At 30.5% G+C, this 15,181-nt stretch overlaps 1 protein-coding gene across 2 annotated transcripts in view; it reads right to left on the bottom strand.

Annotated features, from left to right (window-relative positions):
* LOC100169111 (ecdysis triggering hormone receptor subtype-A) overlaps positions 1-14,137 on the bottom strand; it is a 226,680-nt gene extending 212,543 nt beyond the window's left edge. The window contains exon 1 of one of the 2 annotated variants that reach the window (XM_016805592.2): positions 13,639-14,137. The gene's annotated coding sequence lies outside the window, so the exon portion shown is untranslated. The remainder of the gene's footprint in view (positions 1-13,638) is intronic. The other variant, XM_016805591.2, reaches the window with a different exon arrangement.
* Positions 14,138-15,181: the final 1,044 nt, after the last annotated feature.

Genomic DNA, 15,181 nt, shown 5'->3' with positions numbered 1-15,181 from the left:
ATACATAAAGTTAAGGTACATGTAGGTGTTGCATGTGTTACAATCAAATGGTAACAAAAAATGTTTACTACGAATGCCTTTGAATTTAAACCGTGTTTTATATTTTTGAAAAACGTAGTAATAACATCTAATGAATAGTTCTCTATAGACAAAAGATGTGTATATATTTTAAAACTGTTATTCAGGGAAAATTTTATTTTTCATCGTACGCATACATACGTCATGTACTCATGTGAACATTTTATAGTGAAAATTCAAACATTTTCTCGAAAATATGTACTTATTTATTAGCATTCGCTCTCATATTTGTAGGTACATGGCCTTTTTCAAAAGCTCCTTTCGGATTTTACTTTCTGCAAAGTCGTCGGTTCCACGATACTGTTGGCCAAATATTCAATAATCATTATCATATTATATTATTATATGACTGCAGTGTTTGAATGCATTTCTTTTGTAATATATATACCAAATGCACATGTTTGGGCGTCGTTTTGTGTATACATATTATTATATCGTCGTATATAATTATAGGTAGATACCTATGTACTTTATCGATAAAAATTAATATAAAATACACGTACAACACGTCGGAAACGTTTTTCGTTCCCTATTTTACATGAAGTTGGCAATTTTTTTTTTGGCTTGCACTGATTTGAGCTATTATACACTCAAATTTTGTTGAATAATAAAATAAATCGCGCGTGAGTGAAAAGAAGAAAACTATTTGGAGTACATTTTCCCAGCCGAACAACTTTTTAAAAGTATGCATGCAAATTTTTAAAAACCCATAAATTATAGTACGTGCAGACGTTAAAAGATTCAGCAATAGAATTTTCCGCACAGTTTTGAACATAGACAGGATAGAGGAATCAGCTAGGTTGATGTACGCAGGAAAAAAAAATCATGAAAATAAATTACATTTTTTTTATCGGTAATTTACATAATCGTATATAGTAAACAGAGTACGCGGTGTATGTTTAAATTCTATATGTCTAATGGTTTTTTAAATTTAATCGTATTGTACCACTATATGCACTCGTTTTTTTTTTTCTTACGTCGATATCTACATTACACTTTTATATAAAAACCACTTTAAAATACCTATACCTAATATAGCATATTATGCTTAAATAATATGCTAAATAGAGTTTATATTTTTTCAAACGATACGAAGTGTTTTTATGTTATTATTATTTTATAATACCTATCCCGGTACAAAATTGCTACAAAACGCGTATGCATTCTTCTCCGGCAATATTAATATGCGAACTTATCGTTAGTTTTACCCGTTCTCAACTCATCGATGCCTATCTATATAATACATTAATACGTATAATATACGTCACAATTGCAATGTTTATGGTCCATAACTTACGAATTATGGGTCTTTGTAGCTCTTTTAGGTACTTACGAAAATATATAATATGTTATATTTATTTATTTTATAACAGTATACGGGTCGACACCCAATGAAACAATAATAGGTACTACATAGTATTAATGTATTATAAAATAAGAAGTGAACATTATCACTAGTAAAGTAGTAATTATTAACTAATAAATTATAATTGAAATACAATTTAAAAACTCTTAAAAAAAAACGAGCTGTCATCATTTGAAAGTTGCATTAGACATTTAGACGTGTTATTGGAGAGTGCAATAAATAGTTGGTAGAGGAAAACGGAACATAGAAAGGAAAATTGGTTCTCGTTGGCGAGGGGGAACTCAATAATTTATATAGGAAAGCAATGTAGGATAATGTTTTCGATCGGTTAGAGAGATTTAAAGCTTTTTTATTCGGGAGCGGGGAGAGTAGTCAATTTTGAAGATGTATGATCCAAAACGTAGGAATTTACGTTGAACTCTTTCCAAAATTGTATGGTCACTATAATAGTGGATGGATCCGAAACGACAGAACTGTATCTAATAAACAGGGTGAACTAATAAACAAAAAAGAGTTAAAAATTATAATAGTACCTACATAATATATATGTACCTACGTCCTACGCAAGTTACTATAGTTTTCGATCAATATTTAGTATTTCCTGCTCAGCTATTATCTCCTCTACAATATGATACCTAATATACATAATATTTTATTGGTGCTCTATACCGTTTACGTCATCATGGAAATTTCCATAATATAGGCGCGTACTGTCTATATAATAATAAAAACATTATTATGGGTGGGTACCTAAAATATATATAGGTACGCATACACGGAATACGCGAAACCGTATATTGTTTACAGACTATACTAACACTTATATTATAGCGTCTATAGTGTACGGTGTATTCGTGACTGTATTAGTTATTTGTTTAGAACTTAATATACAATATTATACCTATATTATTATTATGACACCACGTGTTTAAACGATTCCGCGGTGGCGGTTGTCGAATCGTCCTGTGCGGCGCGCGTAAGTATAAAAGTATTTAAGTATATATACTCGTACACGGAGAGTTATATTGTATTGACTTGGCGTAATTTCGTACGTGTGCACTAAGTATATTATACGTAATTTGTAGTACTATATAATAAAAGTAGGTATATGCAAATTAACGTTAATCTGCGGCGGTCGTCTAGGAATATTGCCCTATACGCGGGCGTATTTGCGCGTTATCGGCCACAATTTGTTTTTAGAAAGCGCCACCTGCGTCGTTTATCGTATGGGTACAAAAACTAACTGGGTGACTTACAGAGGCGTCGTCGTCACGGTCTACCGATTGCCGGTGTTTGTGCAGGAGGACGACTTTTATCAGTCGAGGGTATACCTATATTATTATAGTATGTATATACCTACACCATAATATGCGTACCTATATATATGCGTGGTGACGGAGCACATAATAAATAATATATACAATATACAGGGTGTTCGGTGGCTTAAAGAAGGCTGTTTTTTGAGGCATGCACCTGACCAAAATCGGTTGGGTGGGTCTGTCGGGCGGATGCGATTGATGGGTGGTCGGATACTCGGATGAATGTGCGTCTGAGGTAATAAACTAATAAATAATAATTAATAAACATGTGTTACGTCGTCTAAATTACCGTACAGTTCATATATTCTATAAAAGTGTAGGCATTACTATAGGTTTTTCTAGCCATGGCCCATGGTATAACCGACACACGGTTAGTTATAATATTATGCTCCCAAGTTATATAGTCTCTATAGGTAACTGCCTGTATTTAGGACTACAAATAACCTATTTAGACGTCCAAAATCTACACATTCTACAACTTAACGTTTTTGGAAACATTATAATATGTTGACATTTATATTAAACTTGGGTTTTATGCAATTTCTGTTGTCTGAATGAGAACGATTGAGTGCAAAAAATAACTATTGTATTATTACTCTATATTAGCTGCAATGAAGCGGACCTATATTCAAACAATCAAACCACTCATAGTTACTTATTTATTATAATTGAATGATAATTTTAGTTGGAATAAGTAATAAAAATCTAAAATAATTACTGATTGGAACATATGGTAGTAATGGTAAGTATGGACAATTGCTGGGTCTCACCCCAGAAAAAAATGTTCTCCACGGCCCACGCCACTGAGGGTGTCTCACCACGGTGATTGTCTTCGTAACTTCATACCCGCAGACGGCCCCAGTATTATAATAATATAAATTAGACTAATCTTTACCCGTCTCCTAAAATTAGTTACCATAAAAGCTGAAAAATCAGCTATATAAAGTAAAAATCGTTTATAATAAGGTTCAAGGAAAATAAGTCATAATAACCGATAGTCATAACAGTCAATTTTTTTTAAAAATTATTACATATTATGTTGAAATCATAACTTTTTAACTCTAATTATGTATAATATGTATATTATTAAAAATTAAAGTGCATTTTCATTACGTATATCATTAAATATTAAAATAAATCTATTATTTTTGTTTGTAACATGTTTTTTTTTTAGTAAAAGTAAAAATCGTGTTGTATATTGGTTTATTATTTTTCAAAGTTTGTTTTTTATATAGTAAGTGTATAAAACTGTTTGTATGATTTGTTTAAACATAATTAATATTGTACTAGCCTATAGGTAATAGGTATATTACGTAACAACTATATAGAGACTGGGGCAAACACGCTGAAACACCCCGTATACGAATAAAAATGACACACCTTTGTAAAGGATTTATTTTTGAAAAGCTATACCGAAGTAACACAATCATCCTCTCTATAGGCATAAGCCGGTTGGATAATACTAAAATAATATATTAAAAAAATAAATCGCTACTCATTTTTCTCGTTGTCGGTTTTTTTTTTTTTTTTTTGTTCTCATTTCCTTCGTACGCCATCGACAATCCCATATACGGCTAACGAAAACAATTCATTCGATAATACACTTCGGGTAAGCCGCTCGTCGTCTGTGAGTGGAATCGCTAAATCCAAACGCCGCCGCCGATCGCCATATACACCAGCCGAGACGACATGAGATTATAACTTCTACGCCGAGGCATGCCTATAACGCGTAGTTTGCCCGTTTCTTCTTCGGACACGATACACAATATGATATAAAAGTCTCGGCTGTCGTACCGCATGTAACAGGTATAGATATTACAATATATTATTATAGGTACATACACGCGGTGGTGACGACACGGAATAATATATTGTGCACGTTCGGATGCTGATCGAGTCTATTAACTCCGATATCACGCGGAAAACGGCAGGCGGCCATCGCCCGTAAATCTGTGAAGGTATTACAAACGTCGTCGTTTGATTTTTATTTTTCACTAGGTACTAATAATAATTGCACAGTAATTGCACCTAAACATTATGTTATTATGTACGGTAGGTATAGTTTATAGTTTACTCACCAGCTGTGATTTGTATATTATACACAACATGCACCGCAGACACGCGTTGATGTCATACACCTCTAGTTGTACTCCTGATAATTAATACATAAAACAATGCGTACAATAGTATTGTGAGTAATTAACAAATTACGTTGTCCGAAAAAAATAACCATTTAATAAATAATAATATTAATTATGTATGTCCTCGGAAAGTATATTATTTATAGTCGTTGCACTGTGACAGAGATCTTCGGCTTCGCAATATAGTTTACAGTGAGAAGAGTTATTAAGATGAGTCAACGAAAGAATTTATGTTATAAAAAACTTTCAACATTACATATTCGATATACCAATGTACATTATTTGAATAATCGCACACTGCGGGATACTTCAAACTCACACGTTGTCACGTTGAACATCACCCACACCTTGGCCACATGTACCTACATGGGTATATGGATATATATATATATGCACCTGCTGCAACTAACTGTAAAATTCCAAACTGAATGATTTCCAAAATATTTGAATAACTATCGTTTATTAATATTATGTACAATGTTGTAGCTATCACTATTATTAAACGTCCTCAAATCGTCATCGCAGACGGACGGAATAACGGACTCACGCTTATAAACTGTTGTCTATTCGTTGAAAACGACATTTTTCTTAAAAAATGCATTATAAAAATATAATATTATAACCACAACATAATATAACGTTTAATTTTTTTTATATGTGTGCGTGCGATGTCAGGTGATAATATTTTACTGTATTTTTCTAATACGTATTTAAACGTAGGATAAACTATATGACATAGTGATGAATAAGAATCTCGGGATCTTGACGTCTAAAGCTTTTATGTTCGAAATTATTTTTATACAGTTTTGCATACTTGTCCATTTTGGGTAAAAACAACTCTTTCCCCTTATAAGGGTATATCAACATGCCATAAAAATGAAATATATAATATTATGCGTTTTTCACTGCAATATGACCAGATTGTTTTCAAACCAATAACAAGCTGTTGAAATATCTTTGTGTGTAGGTAAACAAAAACATTTTTTTTTAAACGATGAGCCTTTAACGAATAAACGGATGCATATTACATTATAAAATGTATACTGTTGAATCACAAGAATAATAATATAATCTTTAAATACTTCATGGCCGTTCACAAACTTTGTATAAATTGACAATATTTTTATATTGTTTTAAAATCTTGGTGTTTTTTGTTTTTTTTTTTAACGAGACGATGAAATCATTTTTAAGAATACTGCAAAAACCAGACGATATTTATAAACTATTGTTTCCACCGTCTTAAGCATTATGGCCTGTACAGTATGACCATGGACTGCTACGGTACTATATAAAATGTATTATATTTTATGTAGACTTATGTAATATTTCAAAGCTACACATCTCTGTACACTGCTATAATATTATACGGATACATCGCAGAATTAATTTCTTTGGCTTTCTGTATTTACTGTAGACCAGCAATGTTATATACCCAACATCTGTATTACACCTACATAAATAGAATTTTTATATTTCGATACAATATAGATATATATATTATTCAGTGCAATATGGCGTCTTAAATTCGTTTTTAATCTGTCAGCCAGCTGAGATTGGCGTACGACCGAAAACCAGTAAGAATATTGAACATTTGCAAGGGAATTATAGCTATTTTTCGGCGCATTGTCCGAAAAATTATTCATTTATTCTTGACAATAACCTCGGATTGGAGCCAAATTTGTGACGGTCAAACATGCACTAAATAGCTTCAACGCGATGCACTTTTAATTGTACAAACAAATTATCCACCACAAATAGTTGACAAAAATATCTCTGACATCTGTCGCGCATTATTACTGGAATGCTTCCAGCTGGTCATCGATGAAACAAGAAATTACTATAGAACGAGTTCTCCATATCTAAAATTTCAATAAACCACGACATTAGATATTATTCCTAATCCACGTTAAATAAATCGTCCCACCTATTAACAAACAAGGTTATAATTCTTATAAAAGTCGTAAAATTTGGTTTTCCTAAAAAATATTCATATAATCCAGAGACGTCAACTTACAACGTTAATTAAAGTTATGTTTGAGAATGATGCCAAATTGTATATGTTCAGTTGTACATCCAGAAAGACTCACAAGGCAATATTATTATACTTTCAAACAAAATTGTTTTCACTGTTTTATACAATAGTAAAAATTTTAAAACCCAATAATGGCAAAAATAAATAGGTAGTATAAATGTGTATTCATTATTTTTTTAAATATTGACATAAAATAAACGCAGCTGCACGTGGCTTTGTTTGTAACCGAAGTACTAAACTATGGCGCTCGCAGTTTGAACGCAAATACTAAAAATGCCTAATGATCATAATCGAGGAAGGGTTGTAAAAATATATATGTTTAATCCAAACGATGATGATTGATGGGCGTATCAATAATATTATTACACTTTAAACAAATTGAACAGTTTGGAAATGTGTATAGGTGTATACCGTATGGGTATCTGCCATATAAATACAAAACCCGTCCCGTTCACTTGGCCCACGTGGAATTAATAAGCCAATTAAAAAAATGATAATAAAACATATTATACGAGGTATACGAGATGTATTAAATATATAAATATAAATGGTAAAAAGGCGTCAGATATTAAGAAAAACCATTAGACTTTCATGACTATAATATTATAGTGACCGGTAAAGGGAGGAAACTCGAAATGTCAATGTCTCTTATATGCCGAATGAACCGGTTATTATAAAATACATATGGAATAATATTAGTAAAAACATCAAGATTTACACACACGGTATTATTTTTTTTTTTCATAACGTACTGATGAGAGTATTTTTTTTTAATGGTAAAGAAACCAGTAAACGACGACACCTATTACTAATTAACAATGATATTTTAGACCTCGAGTAAACTAAGCGAATAATCACTGCATTCTAAATAGCAATGATCTGAGTATGACGTACAAATATAAGTACAACATACATAACATACATTAACAAAATAAAAATAGAGTTAATTTTTTCAATGATAAAAATGTAATGAAATTAATCATTATTTACAACATAATAATATTGTGTCGTGTGCAATAGAGGTACATTGAGAATATACATTATTGAATATCAATTTTGTAATATCCATATCATACAATGCATGCAATGTCATAATCAATTGAATATTGAAATTTTGATTGAATTTAAGATGACTAATTAGTAATTAGTAAATACTGCAGTGTATTCAACACTCAAAATATTAATAAATGTTTGCATTTATACCTACATTGAATGATAATTTTTTACGAATGTTAAAAATTAAATGAATTCGAATAAAAATAAAACATATATTTTTATAAAATGCAAATATATATATATAAACACATTGGTGTATATTTATATCTATAGGTAACCTATTATTTATATATAATCGTATGTTCGTTTTAAACATTTTACTTAAACTCTCAAAGAATCCATAGTTGATAATTTATATTAATAAAGCTACAGCCTATAAGTCCCTAAAATGTTTGTATTTGATATTGACAAACACATTTTTCGAATCTTTACACCTCTAAAACGTTTAAATGTTTACTGAATTTATTATTATTATTATAAAACACTTCACACTTACATGTTGAATTCCTAAAGTTGTAAAAGCGGGCTATTTCTCAAAACGCATTAAGTACTGAATACTTAATACATCTATGCTTATTTCTCTGCGCAAATGATAATTAAATAATACAATAAGATACACGTCTGACAATGAATAATAATACTCGTATCTCGTTTACGCTATTTTCCAAGTCAAATTAATAAATCCGATAAAACGGCGAGGGGCATATAATATATATATATATATATTACTGTAGTAGGTATATCATATTATATATTTGGTATCCATTCTCGATGAATTAAATAAAGAATAGTAACACGGTTTTATTTTATTACTCGAATCAATAGAAAATTTTTTCGTTACGAAATTCACTCAACCGTTCAAAAACTTGGACCAACGTTGTTGGAAAAAACTTTTTCTCTTCGTACATGTCAACTATATTCCAATGTCTCGCACTAATCGACGTTACTTACAACCCGTAAGATCCTCTTCACACATGCGATATAATATATTGGTTTGTATAAATGTTTTTTTGTAACTCGTTTTTTTTCCCTCTACAAACTGCATTCCAGAATTCTTCGGCCCATTTCGATTGCTGTACAATATTACATTCTGCGCTCTGTAGCCACAGCGTGATGACGATGAATACTGGACAAATACATGAAATTACGACGCTCTTAAACACATAGGAATCGTGAGATTTTAAATCCAACTAAAGGATGACTGTTGTCTTGTAATATTTATCAGCGTCTTGGAAAAGTGGACGAACAGCCGACACGTGCATCGCAAACACAACTATAATATTATGCTATAATACTATATCATTGTACTTAGTCCATTCTATCAAAGTAGAGATATTGATATAATGTTCGTAAAGAGAATAAAAACTCAGTGACTAATGATTAAATGCTTTGTCGTTCGGCTGGGTGATATTACACACAGCGGCTTTAGGCGACTGTAGATAAAGCTATTTGTCTCAAAATTACCAAATAAATCCGGTCACCGAGACGCATTGGACCATAAAAAGAGAAAAATTAGAGGGACTCGAGGTGCCTGGATGAAATATTGTGGAGACCCAGTATCGCTGTTATAGAGCATGGCAAGTGATTAACGTGGACAATTGATTGGAAAAATGAATCGTTTTCAACATTCTGTTTTGTGATTTTGTTGTGAAGTCAATGAGACATTTTCAGAATAATATAGAATAATATTACTAGATTGCATAATGTTTATCCGAACTACATCATTATCTTAGTCATGTGTATGCGTTTAATTGTTTAAGTTTAAAATATTTAAATTAACTAATAATGTTTTTTCTGAGTCAGATCGTTTAACCTATATAAAGATTAAACACGATTAATCATCGCATGTGATTAAAAATTAATAATAAAAAAAAAATTAGCCGTATTTACTTATGTACCTCTACAATATTCTACATACTTACATTAAACAAGAAACAAAGTACTTAATCAACATTCAATAATGATAATGTCGTTTAATGAATCTGAATCGTGATACAAAATATATACATATATATTAAATATAATAAATAATAACCATGTTAGAACAAACTCGACCAGCATCCTGAGTATATTATTATTTCTACCTACTATTAAATGCACTTTGCGGAACTTAGGTACAGTGAATTATTAGAACAACAAAAACTGGTTATCATCGATCAGTCAATGCATTATTTGCATCCGCTACAAACAGAAATATACGATTAAATAGAAATATCAAATATTACTTTATCAACATTCAACATAACAATAAAAGTATATAATTTATGTCCGTGATAAAAATTAAATTAAAAAATATATTGAAATTTGAAATATCATATTTCCCGATTGACAATTATTAATGGAAAACTGTTGAAATAATAATTTACAGATACATAACATAGCGATTATAGTTTAAACATTGTAGTAGTTAAGTACTGTTTAAAAAAAATACACTATTTTCTTGAGTAAAACGACAATGATATTATTATAATAAATAATATATTGTAGTAGAAAAAATTTTTAACAATCCTACACATTTACTTTAAAAAACCTATATAATACAATTTTCATTGAATCCCTTAAATAAGAAAATCAATTGTCAATATGGAAAGTATTATTTAAACATGTTATATCTACATTCGTATAATTATTTAACGATATTAATCATTTTCTGTTTAATAACTGCGTAGTGCACTAGTGCCTGATACGATTAATATAAATACAACTATAAAAGTCAATAATTCAATTTTACGTATTCAAAAACGATTGATTTTAGTTTATAACAAAAATACCAATGTTGAATATACGGATGAACTATAGATTTGACTGAACACAATTCATTTTATTCTTGAAAATGAAAGTATAACGAGTAATAATAGATATACCTAATATCCTACTATAATGTATAATATTATAATATAATTCCTTCGCACGTATTACAACGTACGTACCTATATAAGACTTCAACGTAACATTTTCAATTACTTTTTAATCAAATTAGTAATTATTAATTACTTGAACATTATTCTCAAAAATATAAATTTGACTCTTTATACATATTCATATAATATGCCTAAATCACAGGTTGTATAAACTCAGACAATTTAAATCACAAGAGTTAACTTTAAAAATTAATCCTAACCATTTTTATTTCCATTAAAATGTGAAGGCTATTTAAATACAAAATATACTGGCCACATAATATGGTTCGTTAACTAGCTTATTATAAGTTTTATAACATTATAATATTGTGCTGAATTCATAAGTTACCCAGAACTGTAAAATAAAATGAAAGAGATGGCTAACCACTGTGCTATCATTCAAAACCAATTAACATATTATATTATTATGTCAAATACAACTTAATTTCGTTTGACCTACAGTTAGACTAAACAAAAATTCTGCAAAATATTTTCATAGTAAATACAAGTGTTATAATATTAAATGTGTATTATTTACGACATATAAAATAATATTAGTAGACTTGTTTTCCCTATCTAAAAAATTCTTATATCCGTTTAACCGTCGTTAGTGACGACATTGTTTACGATTTTTTAGAATCGTCACATCATTTTAATTGTTGACATCTGGAAACAAATACTTTCTGATAAATTATGTAAGATTTGAGTACGAAATATTCTCCTCGTCTTTGTTTAATTATTTTACCATGATCAATTATTGGCAACAACTTTCACAATCTAAATATCTAATAGAAACGATTATTAGTTGTTATAAAGTCGATTGGTTTTATAAAAAAAACGAGATGTACGAGTTTCGGCAAGTCTTTATAGTTTATTTTTTTTTTTAGATGGGTTTACGATATATTAATATCCTTGGCTGTCATAATTGGCTATACGCGATTTTTTTTTTTTAACCAAACTAAATTTGCAACAATATAATAACGCGTTTGGTCAAGATAAACTATTTAATTTTATGGATGCCCCTAAGGGCTTTCGGAAGTTTACAAGAGTGTCACAATTAAATGTTCACCATAGAAAGCATATTAACTCAGATTTTTATCAGTCCTAACTCCTAATATAATTAATAATAAATCTCAGCTCTTTTTATTTGATATTCATGTGCATTTTATTTTTTCTATTTCATTATAGTGTTACGATTATATATAAGTTTAGCGATAACGCTAATGATTTAAAATACTTTTTTTGTGACTATCGGATATTTTACTGTAACGCCTGAAGTGCATATACCTATTTTAAATATTATATTATTCTTTAAATAGGTAGTGTCTACGAATTAATCTACGGATTTGAAAATAAAAAAGATATGTCTGCAGGAAAGGAATTCAAAAGTTCTTTTTTCAACTGCTGCGAGTCATGTTAAAAATATGTAATAACTACAAAATACATGTACTGTTCATTTCAGTTTTGCTGCAGGTGGTACGCATCACAATCATTTAATTAACAGCCGTGATTTTTTTCGTCGTTAATAAATTCCGGAAAACGTATTTTCCGGTAGCGTTTCTTATCGAAAAGTTAAATCTACATATTATTATTATTATTATTACTATTAAATTAACGTCGTTACTCGTTATATTATATATAATATGCATGTGCGTTCGTAATTCGTCTTTATAAACTCAAAGGAATAACATCGGAACACGACTTGTTTGCTAACGTGCCTACCGAAATCCCAACGCGTATACGTTATATTATAGCGTACTTAAACTATAATATGTTCGTTCGGGATTTTCAGTTATCACAAAAAAAAAAATTGTTTTTTTTTTCGTTTACTAAAATCAATGTATCGACGCGGACAGTGTCGCAACAAAAACTGTAGTTGTCGAAATATTACTATGGACCGATAAAATGTTATATTATACGACGTCATCGTCACTGTTGTATAGCATCGCGATATAATACTATACGGTCGGCCAGTACCTATAATCTATATACATATATATAAAATATATCACAGCACATCAGTATTCTGTCGTAATCGTCGTCGTCGTCGTTGTCGTTGTCGGAAAAACACATTACACGTCGGCGGAATTTATCCGCGATAGACGAACGAATATCATCGTCGTCGGTGCAGAGGCTCCAGATATAATATAATATAATATAATATATATATATATATATATATCGTTATCAAAGTTTATTTTATTTTATCCTTCGAAAGTTTTCCTGCCCGTTAGTCGACCAATTCCGTAGTCGGACACGATGACATAATAATACATATATCGCCATATACTATAAAATAATATGGATACTGTCTATTCTTATTCTTATGTGCCGTATGGATACGTGTATCGTGTATGACGACGATGAAGACAAAAGGTTATCGATGTTCACTTATAAAACGTACCTATCATTATTATTGACTATTTTGTCATTAATTGTCTGCGACTCCGAGGCGGCTCTGTTATCGGCATCACAGAAAATATATATTACATATGTCATATTATTATAATTATTATTGTTATTATTATTATGTATTCGTAGGTGTGTAATAAGACGTTAGGTATCTAATTGTATAACGCGATTGAACAAACCTGTTGTTTTGTGCGTCTATTCTTATGTAACCTTAAGTTCTGATAGGGACGATCTATAGGACATGATAATACTATGCCATAGATGCGGAAAAAATATAATAATTGTTGGTCTTACAATATTATTATATAAAATTACAATTATCTCGTGTGTTTACCTCATTCGGTGGACACGTGTTTATATAATTTATTATATACTCCGATATCCTCGTCCCCGGCCAAACGGTGAAAAATTACCACGATATAAACAAACTAAACGACGAACAAAACAAACCAACGATATCGACGCGTATAATAGATAGGTACTAGGTGATTGAAAAAAAGTGTAAATAATATTACAACGAAACGGCCGATGCGAACGTCCTAAAACGCGAAAATAAAACCGTTTTTTCCGTTAAAAAATCACGGGCGGCGAAGAAACCGGGACGATTGTTTTAAATATTTTTTTTAGAAACGAACAAATGAATTACACTTTTCACGCCGACGAGAGTTTTAGTTCGGCGGCGAAAGCAGCGGCGGAGAAACGTCTGTTCGAGCGCACACCACGTGCGTCGTACTGACAATAAAGCGCCGCGGTCGGAATCCTATACGAACGACCATCGTCTTCGTGTACTGACTCCGCGCGGCGGCGGCGGCTGTGGGTCCGCCTTTTTTCCGTTTTCGCGACCATCACGTCGACGTCGACATCCCCTCCGCCACCGCCACATCGGTTATTGTTAATTTTCGTTTTAAAAAAATACGTAATAATAGATATTAAATAATGATAATAATAATATTATTATTAACATGTATTTTTTTTTATATAAGTGTGATACGATTAAATTATTATAAAGGTATACTATAGGTGTAGGTACAAAAATGTATTGACCAGCACATAAGTTTCGAACACCATATTCCATATATCCCGGTTATGTCCGTCCGGTAGTTACATAGTTACAATTGTTGATATTAATTTATCATTTTCCATATTAGTATTCATAATTCAAAAAAACTAAAAATACATTTAACAAGAGACTTATTAGTATAAATATTTCAATACTATAGTTTAATAAATAAATAATTTTATAGCGGTTCTATTCAAAGAAAATTCATACTGGCCAGTTTTAAAAAATATCAAATTATGGTTATTCAATATGGATGCATACTATACTATACAAGCCAATATTAAAAAATAAATACCAAAATATAAAGGTTACTAAATTCTTCTTAGATTGTATATAGAATTTACCATATTACTGTGTTGTGTTTAAATACGTTAGAAACCGTGAATAAAGCACGCTCGCTGAGCTTTCCTATAACTTGTTTCAATGCCTATACAGAAAGCTAATAAGAATTAATCGTAAAATTATGATTTTACTCTGTTTTTTAACTCATCACTCACCGTGTGCGTATTTTTTATAATATAATAATAATAAACGATTATATTTTATTTTATGCGTACAGCATACATTCTAACAAACGCGTGCGATTATAAAACGCTCGTTAATATTATTGTTGTGTAAATAATACTCCAGACACGTCGCCGCGCGGATGTCGATATTATTTTAGGTTTACTATATTAATATATTGTTATATTAATGAATAAACGACCAAACAAATCGCGTCGTGTTGCCATTATGTTTTACATATTTTGTTGGTTGTATAATACTATTACTACTATAACTTACGAGTTACGGTTGACATTTGATATTGATTAATACA

The sequence above is a fragment of the Acyrthosiphon pisum genome, chromosome A2 (assembly GCF_005508785.2).
Source record: "Acyrthosiphon pisum isolate AL4f chromosome A2, pea_aphid_22Mar2018_4r6ur, whole genome shotgun sequence".
Lineage (NCBI taxonomy): Eukaryota > Metazoa > Arthropoda > Insecta > Hemiptera > Aphididae > Acyrthosiphon > Acyrthosiphon pisum.
Note: the sequence above shows the minus strand (reverse complement) of the source record. Positions and strands in the feature narration are given on the sequence as shown.